Raw genomic sequence first — 13,036 nt, forward strand, 5'->3', positions numbered from 1 at the left:
ATGCGCTGGTTTCAATTCAACAAATCAATAGAAACAATCCCTAGCTGAGTGTTTTGAGCAGTTAAGGCCAACCACCATACTTACGACTTAGCTGAACTTTAACTATGAACCAGAGAAGCTGGAATTGCTCCAGGGGGGAACTCTCTACCGCACTCTTTAATGCACAGCAGTTTAGAAGCATTACCCAAGGGGGCTTTAAAGAACCTCCCCCCTAAGGGTAAGATATCCACAGATGTCTGGTGGACTGAGCTGGTGATCTCCGTCAGGCTGACAGCAGTCTGGTTAGGGAACTGCGGGGTAATGGAGAAGATGTAGTCACAGCCAGTCTGCACACAGAATGAGGTAAAGACCGTGACAGACTGTACAGACATCATTATGAGCATGTGGGAAGAGTCATGACTGGTCATTGCCGCCAACAATGATAAGTGAATTGTCTTCAGCCTCAGAGAGGATGATTTGGTGTGAGGATATTTATTTAGAAACTTCACTGACTTAAGCTTCCCTCCATTCCTGAGCTTTAACAAGCCTGAAGAGGAGAAAAAAATTGTGTTCTTTTCTTCTTGAAAAAAAATTAAACACCTGAATATAGGAAATGTGCATATAGAGCAAAAAAATAACATAATTAAGAAACAATGACGAGCAACCATGACAGTAGCAGATGACTTTGATAACAAACAGCAGACAAACGTTATTACTGTATATCGAGCCACTAAGCCAGTTACACAGCATGCGCAGGAAGTTTACTTGTAAAACAGATAAGAGCAGTGGTGTCAGATTTCATCTTCAGCAGCCAATGAAAAACAGTTTCTAGTTCTTGACTGAGTTCACCTGTAGTAATGTGCACACACTCTGGCAGTTTCCATGAGAGAGAGAATCTTGGTTTGAGAGCAACAACATACCAACGGTGTACAGAACCAGCTCTGAACAACAGCTCATTCGAATGTAAGTTTACCTTTCAGCCAATTTCTACATCAGCATTTGCTTATGAGTATTGCATGTTAAGCATCTTTGAGTAAGTTTTGATTTTATTCTGTGGATTGTAATCGCAAACAAAAAGGTAAGAAAAAAAAAACTGCAAAAATAATGAGGCAATGTGAAATGATCACGTTTTAATGAAGGTAGAGTGGTTGCGGATGGGGTGGTGACTAAGAAACTAATCATTGACCGCAGTTCACTTCAATAGATCACAGATTAGGATTTCTTTTATGGAAAAAAAACTGAAAAAAAAACTGAAAAAAAGAAAAAGAAAAAAGGGAGGAATGCTCTAAAAAGCACAACAAGAAGAACAGCATAAGTGGAGAAAGGATTAACACGCTGAAAAACTCCCCCGGCTATTCTGCAAAAACTGATCTTTGAATACAGGCTAATTAAAGCTCCGCACCTGCAAATACAAGCCTGTAAACCCTCCACTTATAGAGCACAGCTGGAGCAGAAGGAACAAACTTTTGTACCTCACATGACAGTTTACATGGACGGAGAAACTACGCGAATTTTGTTTCCCCACAACTGTTAGACCGTTGGTCATTTGCACGGCTTGGAAAACACTTAACGACCAGGCCTACGGGGCAAACAACTCACTGCCAGGGTGAGTGATAGTTGGCAACTCCTGTTTGCACACCTGTGCGTAAGGAGGCGCACACGCACCTGTCAATCAGCACTGATGTCATCATTTTTCGATAGTGTGCTGCAGCCGCCAATTTATTATTGAATACCCTGCCTTCTGTTTCAACTTTAAGTTCGAACAAGTCATTTCGAAAAATACAGTTAATTGTTGGCATTCAGGGGAGTGCTTAACTTCATCGGTTTCAGGTAACAGTTTTGAAGGCTGTTCCGCAGAGACGGTCTTAGGTATTTTCCGCGGCAGCAGAAACCCAACTGAGAAACTGCTGGCGAGGGGCATGTTCTGCGCTAAATGACGTGGCTGTAAAGTCCCCATTTAGGTGAGAATAAAGTTGCTTACGTAATGTGGGCCACTCAGCAGCTGCAGCAGAAAAGTTTTCCTGCTCAGAGCTCTGCTCGGCGGCGGCCCATCTGATCGACAGGCGCATAGCAGGGGGTAAGTCAGCCAGAGATGGTGAGAATTAGAGTGTAATTAGAAAACTTGAATATCTCAGCAGAATACGCCTTTTGCTCTAGACCCGTGAACCGATTTATTACTACAGGCGTAGTGTACCGATTCACCAACCCCTCCCTTTATGATTCCGTGTCAACTTTATTTCATCAGCCCCAAAACGCAGACGTTTGGTTCTTTCAAGAGAACTCGGCTTAGTACACCACAGCACTTCCACTTCCTGTGTGAGTGCTGTGGAATTGACACGCCATTCAATGTGCTGATGTTGGGCTTTTTGAAATTGAGGATTGACAGGTATTTGTAAGGTAAAGAAAACTCTTTATCTCTTTATCAAGGAGCTTGCCCAGAGGTTGGCAAAAGTGAACCCGTGGTATGCTTTTCACGTTTTCACTGTTTTGTGGAAAGATCTGGTGGCTGTGTTTTTAGAGAAATAATTTGGAAATCCTCAGGTGATAGTGTTGTTAACATAACAAAGAACAGCAGCTTTGTCTCCATCTGATTTTTTTTGAAACAGTAAACCTGAGCTGTAAGTGCCTGTGTCCTGTATGTCTTCAGTCTGGTTGTTGTTTGTTGAACAGTGGAGATTTAACATACCAGCGTTTTGGTGAAATGGTATCACATCTGTGTGTGTGTGTTCCCTGTCTTTGTATTCTTACACACATTTTAGAGGGAGAAGGCGAACACAGGATGTTTAAAAAAAGATGTCATTGTCAGACACGCATTCATATCCTCTTAGTTGTTTCACTGTCGCCTGCACCGGCCTGATGCTTTTTCTTCCATGGTTCCTTAGTTGTACTTGCTGTTTACCAGTGTTGGTCCACTCACTGGTATCCACAGCATTGAGGTGAGTTCTTATTATGTTTTGATATTGGTTTCCTTGTCACATTGTTCACAGTCCAATGGGATGGCACAGCCTGATATGGGGGAAGAAGTTTTGCGTTAACCTCGTTTAGCTAAACAGCAGCTGTAGAGTTGGCAGATTTGAGTCAACATTTTTATATATCTATATATTATTTTGTACACTGAGCCAGAAGCATCCACGCTTAAAATTGAATCGTAATCAATAACAAATGAACTGGTTGCTTATTTGCTGCCTCACTGCATTCTTTTCCATACTGTGTTTACTCTGTTCAGAGCAAGTTGATTTTCGCTTTAAAACCTGTTCAGAGCAATCATTTTCCCTCATCCTTCTGCCCCCCCCCCCAATATTGTTTTTGTGTGAACATTCTCGGCCACAGGAATTCTGCTATCTGCAGTTGCTTGTGATTGTTATCATCGATGTCAGTGCTGCACAGTGTTTGAGCGAAGTGTTTTTATCTGTGCAAGCAGATAAGAAAGAGATGGTTTATAGCCTCTGCAATGACACAGTACGCCTCTCTGTGTACTTTGTTAAAGAGTGGATTGGATGGGCTGGAGGGAGTGGACATCTTCAGTTCAAAATTAACCCCGATAAACCGGATTTAGGTTTGCCAACATTACCAGACAGGTGTGATGTTGTGTGCGTGGGTTAATCCTGCCAGTGGAAGACGGCACTGCTGCCCTGGGGAAGTAGAAGAGAAACAACACTCGCCACCCCGCCTCCACCGCTCGAGCTAAAGCGGCTGTATATTCCTGCCTTACAGCAGAGCTCTCTAGTTTCATGATTTGTTGATTTCTTCATTTACTGTTTATGATCTTCTTACCATGAGGCAGCTGACATGTCTGCTTTATAAGCATTCCGGTGGTTATTATATGTTGCAAATTGGGTTTTGGTACGAAAGAGCAAATTCAAATGTACAAGAATATATTACCCAATTTGAAAAATAATGCAGGCGTCAGGAGCCATTTGGATACAGAGGCAGTGGACTGAGTTGATAAATATTTGCAAATTGGATCAGCTTATTATTTCACCCAAAGCGACTCTGAAAAGCAAATTGGATACAGAAGGGGCTTTTATTTGCAGCATCTTAGGTTGGATGTGTTTGGAGATTTACTTCAGTTACTCAAGAGGCCAGAACAGCCCACACACTACAATCCCTCTCCAATCAGCCTCGGTTGTGTGATTAACATCTTTCACCTACTATTATCAACTGGCATAGATCTTGATGCCATTTTAGCATGATGATAATTTCATAGCCTGGTTTGTACCTGTGTCTGTGCAGCCCTACACGGTGGACATTTGTGTTTGCATGATAGATGTAGACTCCAGATACTGTAATGGTATTCTGAATGTCAAACTTAACCGCAAGAAGGAAGTTGTTTATCGCTAATTTCTTGCCTCTCCATCTTTCCTCTTCTCCTCAAATTCGGTATCTGGAATCTACTCGCCATAGTTAGGAGCTGAATTAATTTCCTTAAATTGTAGTAATGAGAGGGAAGCTGTAAGTCGGTCCCTTCTCTGTGGTGGGGTTATAAAATGGGTGTCTAGAGGATTGCTGTTGTCCCTCAGAGCTCATTATGATAAGCTTCACCTTCACAATGCATGCAGGTCACTTCAGTTGTTTCCTCATAGTCATTAACAGTGGAGGAAACGACTCAATGTTCATGTCTAATAATGGAAAGACGTCTGGAAGTGTAACGTGTGGAACAAAGGTCAATGACAGAGAGTTCCCGCTTTGTTCTGTATCAAACATGGTGTGAGGGACTATTGGTTCCTGAGTCCAAGCCAGTTTCAATGGCTAAATCCGAACAAGGAAGCTTCATCCGGGACCTCAACTGGAAGAGAGGTCATTCCCATGATTTCCCATTTTAAAAATATCAACGTTCATATTGTGTTGGGAACAGCTGGCACTTTGTTTGGCGTGCTAAGAACATCTGTGTTTCACATCTAAGTGCTGGTAATGGGGAAGAGAGGTAGGGTTTGTTTCGGGCCCTGTGCCATGAGGAAGTTGTTATATTTTTTCTCAAGTATAATGATACACTATCGCACACATAAAGACAAAAACAGCTACTGTGTTTCTGGGTCTCTGTGTTCAGATAAAACTGAGAGGTAAGTTTAAGCTTAAATTAGATTGAGTTCATAGTTTCCTTTTCAAATGGCAGAGCATGACTTCTTACTTATCAGGACATGGTGAATAGCAAAAAGATTTTTGTTTTGCCAGTGAGAATCTTCCTGGAACATTTTCTTACTTAACTGGTACATCACCCAGGCTTATCATAGGGAGGGGAAAATGTTTAGTTGACAGTTGTTGCTAGCTGAGTGTGACAGAATCTCTTGAACTGTTTTTCTGCTGAGCATTATGGAAAATCTGCCATTCTGACCCGCTTAATACCTCCATCTCAGATTACAATCTACATTTGCTTGCATGGTCTTAAACTACTTATTACAGGGCAATGACTTGTTTGCTCGGAATTTGTAGTTTTCCACTGACAAGCAAAGTGTGATCCTGAAACTCCAGGTGCCAGCCCAGTCCCAGTGAGAGAGATTCTTCTTTCCATTACAGCCAGTTTCCAAACCAAAACCTCAAGATTTTACTCACATCAGTGACTGAATATTAATAGTAGATATTTTTAACCTGTGTCCCCCCCCCCCAGCATTTGAAGATGATGCGATTGCTGTTCCTGTGTCTGCTGCTACTGCTTCCAGCTTCAGCCGGTATGTTCTCATTTCTTCCACTTTCAGATAAACATCTAATCAGGGTCTACGCCTCCCTGCACCGTGCACAGTTTCCCAGCCACTCACAGAAAAGGATTCGAAAGACAGAAGTTAAAAAGACAGAACACCTGTTCTGCCATTCGGCACAAGCATAGCATTAAAGAAAAAAAAACAACAAGACAACAACAAAAAAACTTTCTTGGTATAGAAGGAGTAGGAACATAACAGCAGATAGACTTTTGAGAATGTATTAAACACAAGAACGTAACTAGATTATGTCCATGTATGAATACTACACATAGTCTTTTTTTTTTTTTTTTTTTTTTTGGATTTGTCCATGTCAACATTTTTGAGACCTGCATCTTCCCTCCCTTTCAGTTGCTATTATGAATGCATTATGATTGTGTCCTTGTTGTTTTTTGCAGCTGTTGTTGACGAGATTGAAGGGTCATCTGATGATGGTACGTAATCCATATATTTGAGTAAATTTAAGAAGAACCGCAGCTCTAAATGAAACCTTTCACTCACTTGTGCAGAAGATGTTTTTCTAAGGGTTGCAAAGAGTGACTAGTAACTGGTTCTTGCCTCCCATCAATTTAGAGATTACAATGGCTGACACACAAATGGATTTCTTTCAAATCGAACAGCAGCTGAGATCACGCCCATATGAAACAAAAACAAAGGATATTTTGCAGTTTGCTTTTAAAAGAATTATCGCGCTTATACTGTTATGTAACAGTGGTTACGCACCTGAGTGCAATTATTGGAGCAAACTGGGACCATTTAGTCTAATTTTAGGAATGGTTTCCATTCACTCGTTTAAAAACGGCTTGATGAAACTAACACACTCGTCAAATTTCCCTGGCATTTTCCTCGGTTTATGCCACCTTCTTTATGATTTGATAGCATTCGAGGGGAGAATTCACACCACCAGAATTGTATCTACAGTCATTTAACCTACTTTTCTATATACAAAGCCTATATGATGGTTGAAATGGTGTGGCTGCAGTTGAAAAGTCAAACACCAACGCACCGCGATGGGCACATTTACGATGGTTTACAAACCTTCAAATCTACAAATCGTAAAGGAGAGGCTAATAACTTGGGGACAGTTTGTTGGATTAGCAGCAAAGAGGTTGCAGTTGAATTTGCAGTAACATTAAAATGATCTAAAAAAACAAATGAAGGAAGGAAAAAAAACAAAACACTACTATACATCCAACCACCCCCAAGTTTGGAAAGCAAACCAGTTATTATGAGCGTATTTGATTGCAAAGCCTAAATAGCAAAGATAATTCATATTTTAGCTTGTATGTTCCTTGTTAATAATTTGTTAACTTAATTATCTGTATGACAAGCAAAGTGCTATGATCACAACGGTTCTGTTTGTGTTGTTTAACTCTAAAGTCATTAGCACTTTGCTGCTATACTTATCAGTTCCCATATTTGACCTATGTTTTTGCTTTGGATAAGCACAGTGGAGTTTCACAATGAATTTGAGTGATCTAGTTTCATAACCCAGCATGCTGGGTAAAAATAGAATATAATTTTCTTTGGTTTTTCATCCTCGTCCATCTCAACGTGTCTTCGCACTTCAACAAAGTGCACAACAGGAGCTCCATAATTCTATTTGAGGGCTCTCGCATACAGCTCTCTCATTTTTAAACTTTTTTTTTTTCTTCCTCATTTAGAGTTCTGTTACTCACCGTTTCAGTCATTTGATTAGAGGTGTGGTTTCTTTGAAGTTTTGCAATTGCCCCCAGTTTCAAATTTTCCATACATTTTAGGTTTTGAGTGCAATATTGATTCCTTTCTTATTTGATTTTATCTTTTTTTTTTTTTTTTTTTTTTTTGGACTTTTAGACCTTTTAGCCCTAGACTGACTTCATTAAAAACTTCAGTTAATAGTGCTAGTTGCTAAGACATTAAAGCATTTTGTGGCTGCACTATAGAGAAACTGCTAATGTTAGAAATACTTGCACGAAGAATCTGTTTTTCTTTTCTGTGTTTACAAGCATCTGTTTTCTCCTTATTTCACAGATCCCGATGATGAAGATTTAAGCCCCGGATTTAGTGAGTTTATAACCTCCTTGCAACAGACTGTGGACTATGATTGTGCAGTTTCTGTTGTGTCATAAGCACAAAGTGCTGTAATGGCAACTGCCTAATGGACAGTATGTGAAGGTTATGACCCATAATTACTGTCAATAAGTCAGCATTGTGTGTAGGGTGTTCCAGTCCAGTGAGATGTGCCGAGGGCTGTGGCCCCTTTTGGCTTTTACCTCCCCCCTACCATTAAGTCCTGAATGGAATCAATTAGCTCTCTGGAGGGGCCCTGTGGATTCTGCTGAAAGGCCAATGAACATGTTGACATCTCCGCCATCCAGTCTGTCATTTAATCAACACTGGCATCCTCATTCTCGCCCCACGCCTCTGTCACTCCTCATCTTTGCTTTGATGGACATTTGATAGAATTACAGATCTGTGCAGAACAGGGATGCAGCCTGCCTGCTGTTCGAGAAGCAGCCTTTCTGCAAATGGCTACAGTTCTTACAAAAGACTCAGTTCTCCCTCTCTCTCTCTGTTTGAAGACCTGAGCGCATTACACTTTATAATTAGAGATGCAAGTCCAAATTATTACACATCATTTAAGGAAACGGTATGAGACTTGCAAGAAAAAAGGATAAAATGTGCAAGTGTTGGAGAAGGTTGCTAGACCGCCCTCTTGTTCTTTTTGTTTTCAGATGATGGCTTGAATACAGATACAGCTAAAGGCGTGAACGTAGACTCAGGTGAGATCATTTGAATCTTATACTATAGCACAGTTGTCATTATTCCAGTTTTGACATTTATACATGATTTCTAATGCACCAAATCAAGGAACCTGTTGATTTTTTACCTTGTAATATGCTAAACTACTCCTGACTTTTTCCCGTTTTCCCTTTTAGATAAGATTACCCTGATCGTTATCATTGTGGCTGCCATGGTGTTGACTCTTTCAGTCGCAGCAATAGTTGGTAAGTGTTCTGTGTTTTGTTGAGGCGTATGGTGATGAAATGTGAAATTTACATTCTCAGAGTTGAAAAATGTACCACCTTTCAGTGCTTGCCAGGAATCAGTGTGACCCTGTGTGCCTTGTAAAGCTGTTAACACCTAAACAAATATAAACTTTTCTCTTGTGGAGCCATGACCTTTTTTTTCTTTCTTTTTTTTTCTCTTCCTCTTGCAGCTGTAATGTTAGTAAGACGGCAAATGAACATTCGGCAGCAAGGGTAAGTCAAGTAGTTATGATGGTTACTTCTATCAGAATGTTGTTTTGTCTATGTACTTAACTTTTGCACTCAACTAGGAGCGCACATATTGTCCTCCTTAGTGTCTTCTAAAAAAGCTTCCTTGTAACAGAACCAGTTGGTTGGGTAACAGTCTCTTTGCTTTTCCATTCTCCGCTACTTCACCCAAATAAAGAACATCACAACCAGAGAAAAACAGTCATGAGTTGAAAACACAAACGGCATCGACCCATTTGAGCCCGTCTGGACTTGTACAACAATTAGCATTACAACTTGAGTCCTCCACAGCTACCAGTGAACTCTCCCCACCTATTAACTAAACAATGGCTTTAAGTCAGTGCCTTTGGGTCCGTTTGACCGAGTAGGACAGGACTCAACATGCTCTAAACCTTACTTCATGAACTGAGTCATGACCACACAACTGTACTTGGGTCATGTTTACTTGGTTGTGTAATTTCTCTTAACAGCAGTCAGACAGAACAGCCTAAACCAGTTTTACAGAGTGACACTCTCTGGATTTGGCCTCCCTTCTTCACTTGACTGCGAATTACTGTTGGAAGGACTTTTGCTCTGGGGGTGCAATGAAATTACATGACTTTGGTCATAGGGGCTATGGTGTTCTCCGAAGATCTTTAGGCGGTAGAACAGCCATTACAGAGCAGACGCCCTAGTCGATCTACAAGGGTTAAATTCCTGCGCAGGATTACTGACTGCCTTGCGGGGCTGCAGTCAGCTCCGGCAGTGTTTGGTGCTGAATGATCGCTCTGTTGAAAAGAGGCTTAATCACACAGCAACCTCTAGCTTGTTGGATCAACAGTTCCCTGCCAGGTTTATAAGTCCCACCTGGGGTTGAGCTGTGTTTTGAGGTGATGCAGTCACAGTGCACCTGTCAAGGCTGCAGCATGAAGCAGACACACAGCTTCCTGAATTGTGCCACACGGGGATGTTTCTTGGATTGTTGTTTTTTTTTTTTTTTTTTTTTTTTTCTTCCAACAACTGAGAAAGAGCCTAAAAATATCTGACATAGTTTTTCTTTTTCCCCCGTCTTGCCCCACCCCCTCTTCTGTTGCTTGTCCTCTCTTTTTCTCCTCAGGATTTACTCTGTGCCTACAGAGCAGGACCAGAAAGGGGCCATCTAGTTCCTGGCAGAGCAGCAGCCATATACCACAAAGCTGAGAGAGGAGCAATGCATCGGGCTATGTTATCTCCTACTCTGTGTCTCAGGACGGTTAAACTTCTTTGCACAAAAGCCTGCTTTCCACCGCTCAGTTCTTCCTTGCTTACTCCAACACAGTCTCGTATACAAGTGTAACACATGCAGTATGTGTTCTTCTTTTTGCCGTTGCACACTTTTGTCTTTGTTCCAGCCATTTGTACTCCATATACACACATTTTAGCCTGAGACATTTGGATCACATTCAAACCTTCTAATTGGATTCTATTTGAGGATTCCAAATCAAAGACTGTGTATATGGCTTGAAGCTGCTTTTGTTAAAATGGATAATTTAGCACAGCCAGAGCCCCCTCCCGCCACCCCTCTTCTTTTAACGGCCTCGAAAAAGGAAATTATTTCCACCAGCTATGCAGTGAAACTGTATTTGCGTTTGATTTTAGTGCACGGGGAACAGACCTGTCTGTGAAATGGTTGTTGAGTGAGACAAACCATGCTAATCCACACTAAGCCAGCTCAGTGCTCACTTTATTCTTCTATTCACTTGTGTGACATCTTCTATTCCTGGCCCATTAGGGATGACGGGAGGCTGTGCAATCGGAACGGGTGGGGTGAGGGGAGAGGTACCTGTTCCCCATATTTGCAGCCTCTGTAAAATAGAAATGAGTGGAAATGGCCACTGAATACCCCTTCATCCAGTGATGCATATTAATTGATCACCATGAATGATGAGGCTTTCGTTTCCCCCTCTTTCATTTTGAAAGGCTCGCGTTTTAGTTTAGGAAGTTGTAAATGGCCCTCCGACTGCTGTAGAGTTAGATTAATGCTTCCCACACCAGTGCTGGAAGTTTGGTGTGAAGGAGAAGGGGGCAGAGGGGAAAAGTTGAATAAAGTAGCATGATTGAGGAAAATGCCAACTATGTTCTTAAATCATATGGTGCTCCATGTATCATGTTGCATGATGAAGGCATTCTATCGACCAAAATCAAAAGCCTTACTTTTGTTGTGGGATATGTTGGGGGATATGTATACCCTTTTGGCAGCTTTTGACAGCATGGAATATGTCAAAAGCAAGATAATCTTTTGCTGATATACTAGATTTTGCAATTTATCTTGCCAAACTGGGACAAAGCTTGGCTGCAATCCAGCCATCTATATATCTGGCTGCACAATTACTATTGGTCTGTGTTAAGGGCCATCTTAAATTGCGCTTTCCAATTAATGCAAGAGAAAGAGAAATCACATCACTGCTTGAGCATTTGTTTTGCTGTTCTCATCTGAGCAGTGCACCTACAGCATATTTGTTAGATTCTTAGCTCTGCTCTTTATGCCTTCAGTAAGTACCTGCATTTCAAGGAGATGACAATTTGATAAAAATTGCAATGTAAAACATTTCACTTTTCTGTATAATCTACACTGCTCGATATTAAAAAGACAAAAAAAAGGTCACATACTCTAATATTTTGTCGGACCACCTGTTATCTTTGATTAGGGCGCTCATTCGCTGAGTTGGACCACATTTTTATCTGTCAAATCCCAAAGATTCTCAGTGATGTTAAGCCTTGGACTCATTTATCATCCATGTGTGACAATGATGTGGCACGCTTCTTGAACCACTGTTACTAAATTTAAGCCCGATGAATCCTGGCATTGTTCTCTCGAAATATACCTGTGCCATCTGGGAAAAGGGGGGAAAACCCGGTCACTCAGTATTCAGGTAGTTGGAACACCACCTTTTTGGGGTTGTGCTGGGTTCATGAAATTGCTCAGTCTAGTAATTGACTAACTAATACAACTGCATTTAATTCAGGCGTGATCAGATAGTTTTTTGTGTGGTAACAACTGTAGCAGTCTGCTCTTTAAATGCATTTTCCAATATGTAGAGAGTAAACAGAAATGTGCAGACATCCAAAGAGGATTTGGTCCACCCCACTCTGTATTTGGGACCAAATGCTATTCTCATACTTGCTCTTGTAAAGCCCCTCTGTTGCTACACTATTCATGTCCTGTAAATGCAACGCATGTATCTGTTGAGCTTTTTTCTTTTTGTTCTTTTGCAGAGGATTATGGAACTCAGTGCTCAAAATGTAAATTGTCTGCAATTATTCCCCTTTTTTAATTTTTAAAAATTTTTGTTTTTTTATATATATATATATATATTATATATTTTAAGTATTTACTGGGTTATGCATCAGCTTTATTTCTACAGAGAATAAAAGTATTTGGCTAAATAGTTTTACAGCTTACCCCGTTAAGTTTAAAGTTGTTTTGTTGTGGCTTATTAGCCAAAAACTTGTATATTTAGAAAAAGACCAACATTATTCTTTATATTTGAGGAAAAAAAACAAAACATTTGAACTTCATGTTAAATACTCATGTTCCTATATGCACTTTTCTATCCAGATTTGTTTTTTTTAGGCCGAGGACCTTGCCTGGGGTTATTAGAATAAAGTATGTAATTGATGTCTTGATATCTCTCAAGAAAACAATTTGAGTGTGTGACTGTATATCATGAATTGGCTCCGTTCGCACAGCTGCAGCCGTCTCGATTTTGTTCTGACAGTCCATGACATTAGACTGGAAAAACTGCTGTACATTGTGTAGCTATGCCGAGTTCTGGATTGTGTTTATTTTGACATTAAATCTGTGATAAAATGTGCTTTGTTGTCTCTCTTTCTGTTTGCATAATTCAGAGGCCATATGGATGCAAAGATAATGTGCCAATAGATGCTGTTTAATCTGAGGCATTACTCACAAGCATTGAACCACTAAGAGGCTTAGACACTCTTACTAAACATGTGGGGGAATGTGAGATGCTGTGGGGTTATTCCTGATAACCTTTAATGATAATCGTATGCAAGACACCACCAACCGCAAGACATTAGAATGAGCACTTTTTCATGGCTGATGATGTGATTCAGGTATGAATC

General features: G+C 40.7%; 1 long non-coding RNA gene across 2 annotated transcripts; it reads left to right on the top strand.

The window, feature by feature from the left end:
* The first annotated feature begins 818 nt into the window (after positions 1 to 818).
* On the top strand, positions 819 to 12,765 carry LOC140316639 (uncharacterized). Of its 2 annotated transcripts, none has more exons than XR_011917338.1 (7): positions 819 to 942; positions 5,585 to 5,645; positions 6,071 to 6,106; positions 7,686 to 7,718; positions 8,390 to 8,662; positions 8,875 to 8,917; positions 10,029 to 12,765. It is a non-coding gene; the product is annotated as an uncharacterized lncRNA (long non-coding RNA). The 2 variants fall into 2 exon arrangements; XR_011917339.1 differs by lacking the exon at positions 819 to 942 and adding an exon at positions 1,261 to 2,056.
* The last annotated feature ends 271 nt before the right edge of the window (positions 12,766 to 13,036 follow it).

The sequence above is a fragment of the Leuresthes tenuis genome, unplaced genomic scaffold, assembly GCF_036924035.1.
Source record: "Leuresthes tenuis unplaced genomic scaffold, fLeuTen1.0.hap1 SCAF_10, whole genome shotgun sequence".
NCBI classification, from domain to species: domain Eukaryota; kingdom Metazoa; phylum Chordata; class Actinopteri; order Atheriniformes; family Atherinopsidae; genus Leuresthes; species Leuresthes tenuis.